Source organism: Sylvia atricapilla, chromosome 8, assembly GCF_009819655.1.
Source record: "Sylvia atricapilla isolate bSylAtr1 chromosome 8, bSylAtr1.pri, whole genome shotgun sequence".
In the NCBI taxonomy this organism is placed as follows: domain Eukaryota; kingdom Metazoa; phylum Chordata; class Aves; order Passeriformes; family Sylviidae; genus Sylvia; species Sylvia atricapilla.
The window spans coordinates 15248921-15260453 of NC_089147.1; the positions used below are offsets into that span (position 1 = coordinate 15248921).

Genomic DNA, 11533 nt, shown 5'->3' on the forward strand with positions numbered 1-11533 from the left:
CTGTGTTGATGCAGAAGTAGAAACTCCAGCTCTCTCTCAGGTACAGGCTGTCCTGAGAGACCCTGGTGCTGCTGCTGATGCTCTCTGTTTAACTCTTTCCTTACACGAACACCTGTTACCCCAACAGATAATCTTTTCAGGTGCATTTAGACCTGGCAAAAAAGAAAGAAAAAAAAAAAGTAATGTGGAAGAATTTTAGCCTACAATAAATTCATATAGGACATCGGGAGAGCAAGAGAAACAATGGAAACAGACACCTTAAAAATTGACATATTTTCAGGGCAACAGTAGAGAGTTTTAGATTTGGTGGGGGTTTTTTTGTGGTGGCTGTGGTGGGTTTTGTTTGGTTGGGTTTTTTGTTTGTTTGTTTCTTTGTTTTGTGTGTGTGTGTGTGTTTTGTTTTTACCACCTTCTTCAGGAGACAGGGCTTACATGACAGTGCTGTCCCTGCTTCTTTTCATCTGGTCATTGCGCCCATAATAACTTTTGCAATTACTGGTATTTTCAAGCAAATTTGGAATATACTTCAATTCCTATGAGATCTGTGGCACCCACATGCTGGAGATTTATTTAAAATAATGTTGCACTGAATGAAAAGCAGGCAGAACATACCTGGTTCTTTGGAATAAAGGTGAGGTTATTGAGGTTGAGTAAAGCCTTGTAGAGGAGTGAAGGATAAAATTTCTTAAGAAAGTTTAATTACTTCTGCTCTTTATAAACCAATTTCTTTTTCTTTGAAGACTTTCTTAAATTCTGCTCAGCATCTATGAAAGAAACATGTAAACTTGTAAGATCACATCCTTTATGTTTTTTCTTCTAAATACTTGGAAATATGTGATTTTCTGCAAATTAAATCTTGGATTACAATCCTTATTGCCATGTTTGAAGATGGAAATTTCTTGAAATAAAATTTTTAGAAATACAAACTTTAGTGAACCATATTATTATTAAAATGAAAAGGTGCTTGAAATTTTCATCTATTAACTAGTTCAAAATTATCATATTTTTATAGCCTTAATACAAGTTTATAGAAGCAACAGATGTTTGTTGTCTAAAATACAAAACCACAGAATAGCCTGTGCAAGAAAGGACTTTGAAAGGTCATCAGCCTTTCACAGGAAAGGGAGAAAAGATGAGCCCATTTCCAACCTGTCCCACCACATCTTGAAAACCTCCAGTGATGGAGGCTCTCCCATGTCTCTGGTGGGGTGGGTTAGTGACTGATTGTTCTCACTGGCTTAAAATATGAGATTACTTTCAATTATTAATCATGTGTTTTACATACCAAGAAGATCTTTCAAGGATTGATTTCTTCCCTCTAGTTAAAGAATGATTAGCTAAGTCTAATTATTCCAGTTATTATAAAGTTTAATAAATCTGTTAAATCCACAGAAGTCTGCATGTATAATTCCCTGAACTCAAAAGTATTATATGAAAATAATTTATTCCATGAGTTGGAAGGTTTATTATTTCTTTAGAAAGGCTTGAGGAAAGCACAGAGGATTTGAAATGAAGACATGAAAAATCTGAATTTAAAATAGAGGCAGTTGTTTGTAATAGAATTATGTTTACACAGTAGGAATCGCTTATTAGAGAGATATAATAATGACTGTTTCCAGCAAATGTAGGGTAATTGGCTTGAGTAGCCACTTGATGTCATCCTGGTGCAACAAAATTTGTCTAAAAACTGATTCAAAGATAATTATTGTTTTCATGAACAGTTCTCTGCTAACCTTAGTTCTTTTTTTTCTTAAAAATTTGTTTATTTTTATTTTTCCTGTTGTCAAGTGGAATCTGTTTAAGAAGCTTTATGACAAAGTGCTTAGTATGTTCTCTTTTTTTTGACTTTAGATATCTGTAAATTTTTCAGGAAAATGTGACTCACTTGTCCCTTATGTAATTAGGTTGATACCAACGATTAGATCAAGTTGGCCCAAATACTCTGTCAATGTTATATGAAAAACTATGTAGGAAGTCTTTCAAGACACTGAGTGATGGTTTTACCTCCAAGATAATTCAGCTGTGCTATGCCACGTCTGTCCTTTTTTTTCTAAACATCAATAAACTTTAAAAGGCAGTTACATTTTTGTCCAGGAAAGCTTGCTCTTTAATGTTTTCTTCTTGACATCCAGGTTGATTTAAAGGAGTAAAAGGTCCCATTTGATCATTGTGCATTTTTTTGGTGAGGGGGCGAGAAGGAAGGAGATAAACTTTAGATTAACTTCACAAGATTCAGAACAAAATTTTATATGGACTTTGTCAGAATTAATTTTCTCTGATACTTTTACCAGAATAAATGTCCCTGATCTCTCAGTGTCTCTCTCCTACTGCTGTTTCTCCTTCCACCTAGGCAGGTACCCTACATCAACTAATATTTTACTGTTTTTTAATTTTCCTATGACTTGATCTTTTCTCTTAAGTCTTTGTGATCTTTATACTTTCACTCAGTTCTTTGACTACTTGGCCAGCACTTTCTATCATACAATTCACAGTATTTTCCCACACTACTCCCCCAGAGTTGTAAAACATGAGCTTTGACAGACCGCCTCTTTGTTCTTGTGACTTTATTTTATTTACAAGAGCTTACGAGTTTGTGCTGTCATTTGAAACTTCCACAGATTCTACAGCCTACTGTGTAATCTAGAAGATTATTTACAGTCTATAAACTGACACAAAAACAACTTGTTTTTCAGGTTGGAGGAATGAGCAAGCGCGTGCACAAGCTTGCTGGCAATCTGGGAAGCCCTGTGTAAAAACTGTTATCCAGTTTCTGCACATGTTTGTGATCCCAGAGCCTTCTCTGGCAGCTGCCTCAGGAAGATAAAGCTGAAAGCATCCAGGTAGGTGTAAAGAGTTAGATTAAGGGTACAGCAGAACTTCGGTAGGAACAAAGAGTTATTGAAAAGAGCAAGGATGATTCAGTCTGAATAAGGTGAATAATAGGGATTTGATTGAAGTGAGAAGATTAGTAAGAAATGACTACTGTCTTCCTTTAAGTTCTATCTCAATGTGTGAAGCAAGGAGATAAAGTGAAATTAAAGGCCAAAGAAATTTTTTTCCTGGAGTAAAATCATTCATTAGCATTTGCTGTTTCAGGTCATAGAGGCAAGTCAGGAGCTGATCATAGCAGCTTTTAAGGGTTCATTAACAGCAATTAGTAATTTTTTTTTCCTTTGAGTCATTTGCAGAATGGATAAAACAGATCGAGGTTTAAAACCAAGGTCCCTGAGCACAATGGCAAAAAGAAAATGGGCAGTATTTGAATTAAAGAGAATACACTCTACTTGAAGTCCAACAATTATTTGTGGCCACAGCACTCGTTTTGGTTGCCAGAATGAGACATTATGGTTGTTTTCATCCAAATTTATATATAAAGAGTCTTCATTTGCTCTTCTCATTGATAACAATTTGGGTAAGATCCAATTGCTTGAACTTAAACACTTTCAGTGCATATATTTGCAAATGTTAACCCTTATGTATATTTCAGTGAATGGCAACAGATACCTTTAGGGCATAATTTGTATTCTCTTACATGGATGCCTAAAATAGGTCAGATGAACTGCGTTCTATAAGTGAATATTTCTTCCCCTGCTGCATGTCATTTCTAATTGAAGAAAAAAAAACAAAAAACAAAAAACAAAACCACAACCAGACAATACTTATATGTAGGTAGCTAAAATGTAAGCATGAAAATTTCGGTGGAATGAATCATATATTGGTCATGGCTCACAGTTTCTCACAACTGTATTTTATAGTGGGAGTCTTGCAAAATATTAGGAGAGACTATCTACAGCCTCTTCTCCTTCTACTTGGTGTCTCCATTCCATAAATTCTTTTATATTCCCTCCTGAGAAGGTGCCATTACAAAATCATATACTTTTTATTATCCTTGCTTATGGGTTTTATCAGATATGTATGGACTCATTCCTCTGTTTATATTACAAAGTTTTAAAATGGGATGATTTTTGGTCTGCTAAGATTGTTATACACAAGACTTGGCTTTTTTGTATTTTTCAGAATTAGGCAATAGTATTTTTAAATGATGCCAAGTCTCTGTAATTTTCCAGTTTCTGCTAATCCACATGGAGTTCTCATATAATGATATTCTGCATACCCTAACTGAATTTATGAAATACACCTCTGCTCCTTCAAACAGTACTTGGTATCTTAAGACATCCATCTGTCAAACACAGAAGTTTAAAAAGTTGGCATGTGTAAACTTAGCTAATTTAAGCCCTTAGATGACTTTAAATAGTCAAAATTTGTATGTCCTGGATGAATAGAAATTTGAAATCAGATAAGAGTTCTTAGTCATAAAAGAGAATGAAAGCAGAGAATGACAAATTGATGTATGAGAAGCAATATATGAGATGTGGTTGATAAATTATCTTCTGATATGTTAATGAATTTCAGATAGAGAAGTTCACAATATGATGGCTTATTGAGATTTTAATAAAGTAAATTAAAAATTGAAAGGTGATCTGAATGAAAGAAGCTCCAGGAATCTTTGAAAAAATAATTAGGAATTTGGGGCTTTTTAAAGGCTTTTTATAGACATTGACCTTTTTACTCACATATACAAATATTTGCATTTTAAATAGATACATCTGAGAAATCTACTGATGCTATGCTTCTCCTTATACTTACAAGTTCTGTAATGCTTACTTAGAAATATGCTCTGCATAGTTGAATACACTAAAAAAATCCATATTTAGTGCCAGATTCTTTTTGACCACACAGAAAATCCTGCAGATCTCTGTTACAATGATGAGTAAAGATAATACACAGAAGATGCAAAAAAAATTTTAAAAAATGACCTATTTATGATTAAGACTTCATTTTAGTAAAAATCTAGGTAGGATTTCTTCAAGTAAAACCAGTTCTGTGGTGCTCTTTTTTCTGTTTTGTTTTCACACAAGAAACATAAGCAACTATCTAGAAAAAGAAAACAAACTATTGCTGTGGCAGGAAAAAGTAATTGTAGTTGTCAGCTCAGCCTGCTAGTCATTCTAATTAACTGAGTGAAACTTCTATAGCCAAGATGTATCTTTAAAATCCAAGAATAGACACCATGGCTTTATTTTTTCTGAAAAATGTTCTTAATGTCTCAGCATCTGATTCAACATGTTAGGTTGTTAATGTTTGCATTATCATTTTCTATCATTAAAGCATATTTTATAAAATAAATTTATTTGCTGGATATTTCCTATAAAGCAGAATATTTCCAAAACCATAAGAATTTTGATTACATTTAAGTGATTATTTAAACACAGATTATTCTTGCGAGGTAAAAATCATCTGCTGTATCTACAAACAACAATCTACCCCTTACCCCCCAATATTGAAAGGTATGGATCCATTACATTTGAGAAATTTGGAAGAGACTATTTTCTGTTCTGCTTTTCCTTGTGGTGTGATAGCAGACGGTCAGATTGATAACCACCAGTGGTACACCAATAGAGAGGACAGGCTCCCTGTCCCTGGGCAGGTTTTGCCCACAGCAGAGGTGTTGGCACAGTGTGGCTGCTCTGCCTGCACAGCCCAGGGAGCTGCTTAGGGAATGAGCATCCTGGTGTCTGTAGCAGTGGGAGCAGAATTCCATACATAAGGGATGCTAATAGTCATTCACATCAACAGAGACACTGCCTGTAAAACGAGTGTGGCTTTTTTATTTTTAAAATTCTGTAACATCATGTAAAGAAATTATTCCAGCAGTGCTTGTCTTTGTTTTTTGCAATATTTTCCCCGGCTAAACATGCATCCAATTTAAGTATTAGGCAAGGAAGTCACAGTAAATTAACAGCTGGCTGGTAAGCCCGGAGCTTTGAAGAGAAAACTGCTCCTTCCTCTTTACAAAAAAGTTGGGGGAAAAAAAAGCAGCTTCTCTTCAGTTATTTGGTTGCAGTGATTGAGGCCAGGGTAAACTGAAATAGCTGAGAATTGGATGGAGGAGAGATTAGGATCTACAAGGAAACACTGCTGGCTTCCAAAGAATAGGCTGAAATCTCATGCTGTCACATTTTGCAAAGTGTCAGAGTACACGTATTTGGTGGAGGATGAAATAAACAATTATCATGAAATTGTTACTTCTCAGATCTTGAAAATAATTGATCTCTCATTTGTTGATGGGCTTATAAATGCAACTCAAACTTCCCATCTAGAATAGAATAACCTGCTAACTTCTAGGTATTATTCTTCCGGAAAACACAACCATGATGGCTATCAAATCAAACATTTATTAAATTATACAATTAATATTTCATTCCTGTATGCAGAATACCTGAAAGTATTGTAGCCCTAATCTGGTTTAACTCCTTTATTGCATAAACATATAACAAAGCTTCTTGACTGAGTAATAGCAAAATCCATATGAAATGTGCATAATCTTAAGAGCTCTACAGGGCAGAGTTTGAAAATTTGGAGTTTCTGTATAAGTGTGTTAAATATATATATTTTAAAGAATAACATAGTTCATTAGGAAAAAAAAAAGAATTTAAGAGGTATGAATGTCACTGATTATTAGAAACAAAAGACTATATTTCCCAGATAACTAAAAATTTTCTGTTCACAGAGTTTGATCTTAATGTTGTAAATTCATACCATGATCCAAATTCAGTTTAAAGTAGCAGAAGAATCTGGCTTTGAATTATGCCATATAGCATAAAATAAAATGAGGATCTGATGAGTAGATGATGGCCCCTGTGGTTTATAGCTGGTTATCTGACCACCTTTTGCATTATCTCTCTCTGATACTGCAGATCCAGATAATTCTCCAGCTGATAAACTAAAAATAGGAAGTGTGTGATCAATCTCTCTCCCACTTTGCCAGCTCCCATGTTTGAAGTTCAAGTGTCAAGGTAATTGCTCTTTGTCCCAGCTATTGGAAATTTGGAACTATATTAGTGTAAGTATCTTGCCTTGCTCTTTTTTAATTAAAGCATGAGTTTATGTTTCCTGGTTGTAGAGAGGGAAAAGCATGGAAATATGACACTAGAACACCCTGAAGGCTTAAACAATAGAGGGTTGTCTCAAACTGATGAACCTAGGATTTTTCTTTCAGTCTTGCATTTCTTTGGGACTGGTTCATTTTCCTAAGTTACCTAGGATGACAAGTGGTGCCAGAATACTTCTGAACCCTGTTATTTTCCTGCCTGCTTTTGCATTGTGCCTCGCAGGGCTATGGTTTGGTTCCTGTACTTATTTGAATGCACAATCTGACTTATTGAGAGTTTGAGTGGAAGATGGCCTGAGTTACCATCAGCATAATTTATACCCAGTTGCAACTAAACAAGACTTGCCATTGCTTTCCTTTTATATGACTGAAGTATGTGATCAAAAGGCAAGATTAGCTAAGACAAACCCCTGCAGATTTAATTTATCTGGGTGGGTTTGAGCAGGAGCTCGGAAGAAGGTGCTGTTGCACTGGATGTCCCTGAGGGCCAGCAGGTTGTGGTGGCTCTGTGCAGTTACTGACCAGAGGCTGCAGCACAAGGACCTAAAGTCAGCTGGTAACCCCATTGTGGTGGAAATGAGACCATGCTGTGTTTGAATTCCCTGATGAGAATCACCAGGCATATATTTGTGAAACGTCAGACAGATTAATGAAATACATGTGGCACTTTGGGCAGCTTGCATAAATGATCTGTTGCCTACAGCTGGTTCACAGTGTAATTTTGTGTTATTGTTGCAAGAGGAGATAGCAGAAGGGAGTGTGACTCCTCACAATGTTTTGCTGTCTGTCTCTGCTGCCTGGTAGCCCAAGGTTTAAGATTTTTCATGTGAATATTTAAAGTCCCAAGGGGATTGCATCCCAAGTGCCTTTTTGAGTTTCTGATGCCCTGCATTCCATTTCAATCTTGATGGTTAGGAGGGAGAGATCTAGGGCCTGTGGGCTTTCTGAAATGAGCCAGCTGAGAGATGGCTCCAGTATCTTTTCCTCTGGAGTACTGGCTATGTGGAATTTTTCCCTCCAGAGCGCAAATGTGTGATAAATTTAGTGTATTTAAAAATATGTTTTCCACCTAAGCTTTGCATGGCGATACTATCAGTTGTAATTATCCACCTGTTAATAGTTATGATTTAAAGTAGCAGACTAAGGAAGTAAGACATTGGGAATATCCCTGTCTTATTAAAGTCATCACTATTCGCCTTGGACATTGGTTATGAACTATTATTAATTTTACATTTTTGGCATTTGACAGCTTACTTTCCAGTACTTTTAAGAATCTCTAAGAGGCTTTTGTGATTGCTTATTTTAAATCATAGGACATCAAGTACTTGAGATAAATAAGATTTTTATGCTCTTCACTTGTAAAATGCACAAAGGTCAGCTAATAACATGCTGAGACTCTTTTGCTGGAGGTATCTTTATTATTCCATCTGTATTTCATCTGCCTGTCATAACTACAAGAGGAGTAAATCCAAATTCATACCCAGATGTGGGGCAAGAAAACAAAGAATGCTTAGAAATGAGAGAACAAAGACTGCTTGGTTAAGAAGGGCAGGAACTATTCAGTCAAGGCAGGAGAGATGTAACAAGGTTTCCATAATGTAACAGGTAGCAGAACCGCTGTAGTTTGCAGAAAAACCTCATGTAGGAGCAGTTGTTTTAAGGGAAAAAAGCTTATGTGAATATTAGGAAAGTGATCTCTTATATTATTGGTTAGCAGATGCATGAACAGTTTTATTTATTGGCTATCCGGGTGTGTGTTGTTCCAACCTGATAGTGAAAATATTACAAAAGCTATATACACTTTTAATAAATGTTTTCTAGTTATACTGTGACTGCGTGTATCACTATTCACAGGCCACCAATGGCTTCCTGAACAGGGACACACAAGCTCCCAGGTGATCCCAGACCTGCGGCTTGTCCTGGCTGTACCAGTGGTGGGCTCCAAGGATTGCCGAGGACGTCCTCTCATTGCTGGATAAGGAACACGTTAGCCTTGCAAGTGGTTGGGAAAATCTCCCCATAAAAATGGGCAATAATGTAAGTAAACTGGAAACTCTCCATAAAGACTGTTTATTGCACATTACAAAGGAACAAGGCTATAAAATACAAGAAAGAAAGCTTATACAACTCCTTATATGGGTGAAAACTTATTGTCCTTGGTATCCCCCTGATGGCTCTTATGACCTCAGTCACTGGAAGCGAGTGGGGGAGTCTCTAAAGTCTCATCAATTAGATAGTCATGAGGTTTATCCTGATGAATTCATTACATGGCAGATTGTTTATTCTGCACTACAAGCTTTTCGTGATTCAGAAGAAATATTACACCCAGCTGTAAATTCATCTGCAGACACTTCCCAGGCACTCACAGCACCGCTTTCACATCCTGATTCAGTTGTTTTGCAAGTGGAGGAGGGAATTAATGGGGAGGAACAGGAGGGTGATCTTGTGAATCTAAGAGCTATTGATCTAAGGCAGGAACATGATTTATGTTCTGCTATAAAGCCACAGCCACTGAAAGCTATGGCTGCATCACCATCTACTGATGCAAAGGTGCTAAAACAGCAGTCATGTCCCTCACCCTACGAGCCCTTGAGACATACGACTGACAATGAACTTTCACTGTCCCCTGAGCCAAAACACTTTTTAGATACCTGCCGACGACAAGCATTAGATCAAGGGGATGTTGAGTTGCTCCATGCTATGCCCACAGTCTATCAAGGCAATCAGCCTCATCATGAGCAAATTTCTTATGAAATGGTTAAGGAATTAAGAAAATCTGTGAAAGAAAATGGTTTGCAATCTTCCTATACAATGGGACTTGTAGAAGCTATAGCAAAAAACTATGTTATGTTACCTGCTGACTGGAAAGATTTATTTAAATTGATTATGACAACAGGACAATATTTGATATGGTGGGCAGAGTATGAAGACTTATGTGAAAATCAAGCATGGGATAACATGAACACTGGTAATGCTGGAATAACAAAGGATCATTTGACAGGGACTAGAGCTCAGACAACCATAAGAGATCAGTTAAGGATGCCCCCAGAGACTTATAACCAAGTGAGGGAGCTGGCTATAAGAGCTCTGAAAAGCGTGCCAGACATTAAGAGAACTGAACCTGGCTTCTCCACCATAAGACAAGGACCCCAAGAACCCTATATTACTTTTATTGAGCGCTTGCAAACAGCTGTGAACAGACAAATTGATTTACCAGATGCAGCAGAAGTTTTATTGAAATCCTTAGCCTATGAAAATGCTAATACTGACTGTCGTAAAGCACTTGATCAAATAAAAAACAAACCTGGTATTTCCTTAACTGACTTTATCAAAACTTGTTCACATATTGGTACAGAACAATACAAAGCAAATTTACTAGCAACTGCCTTAGCTCAACAGCTACAGGTGGCTCAGGCAGCAATTAAATGCTTTGCTTGTGGAGAGGAAGGTCATGTGAGAAAGCAGTGCTCAAAGAATAAGCAAGGGAATAAAAAACCTAGTAAACTGTGCCCCAGATGCAAGAAAGGTTACCATTGGTGTAATGAATGCCGTTCTAAGTATGACAAAGACGGCAAACCTCTGCCACAACGACAAAAGTCAAAAGGTGGCACAAAATCCAGAGCCCTGCAACAAAACAGGATCCAGCCACAGCAAACCCACACAGCTCAAGGTACATCAGGAGACCCTCAGGCACTGCCAGCTTGGACTTGGCAGTTTCCACCACAACCACAATAAGTGACACATCAGTTCACCTTACAGCTACAGGCTTAAATGTACCCCTTCCTTTTAAATGTCATGCATTGCGACTTGGGAAATCATCACCATCACCTAAAAGAGGAACTTTAATTTTACTAGGAATCACCAACTCTGATTCTAGGGGTGAAATAAAAATCATAGCTTGGACTCCTAACCCGCCTTGTACTATCCCAGCAATCAATACCATCTGTCAATGCTGACAGGGATACTGGAGGTTTTGGTAGTACAGGTACTCCTAACATTTATTGGTCTAAACTTATTTCAGTACAACAACCTTTTCTAATATGTGTTGTAGATGGCAAGTCTTTTTCAGGATTAACAGATGCTGAAGCAGGTATCCACCATCAGCAAATGTGGCCACCCACAAGGCCCTTAACTCCAGCAGTGATTGTTGCAGGCACCAGAGGTCAGCAGGTGCCACAGCAGTCAGCTAAGGAACTCATGGTATTTGGTCAGAAGGGAACAAGTGTGTCTCACACTGTATGTATTTTCTACTGCTTGTAGACTGTGGGGAAGAGATCTGTTGTTGCAGTGGGAACTGACAGTGACAATAAATTTCTTAAAGCTATTACTGACTTAAATTCACATGGAACACACGCTGTGTGGATTGATCAGTGGCCCCTCAGAGGGGAAAAGCTCCAACAAGCACAAAAACTTGCCAAAGAACAATCGGATCTGGGAAATATAGTTCCTTCCACCAGACCATGGAACATGCCAATATTTGTAACTCCATAAAAGTCTGGCAAATGGAGACTCTCACAAGATCAGAGAGCTGTCAATGCAGTAATATCCTCAATGGGTGCACAGCAACATGGAATTCCTAAT

General features: G+C 37.3%; 1 long non-coding RNA gene across 1 annotated transcript; it reads left to right on the forward strand.

Moving 5' to 3' along the window:
• Positions 1-2699: 2699 nt before the first annotated feature.
• Positions 2700-11046, forward strand: LOC136364516 (uncharacterized). The gene is made up of 3 exons (XR_010744162.1): positions 2700-2840; positions 6759-6857; positions 11004-11046. It is a non-coding gene; the product is annotated as an uncharacterized lncRNA (long non-coding RNA).
• Positions 11047-11533: the final 487 nt, after the last annotated feature.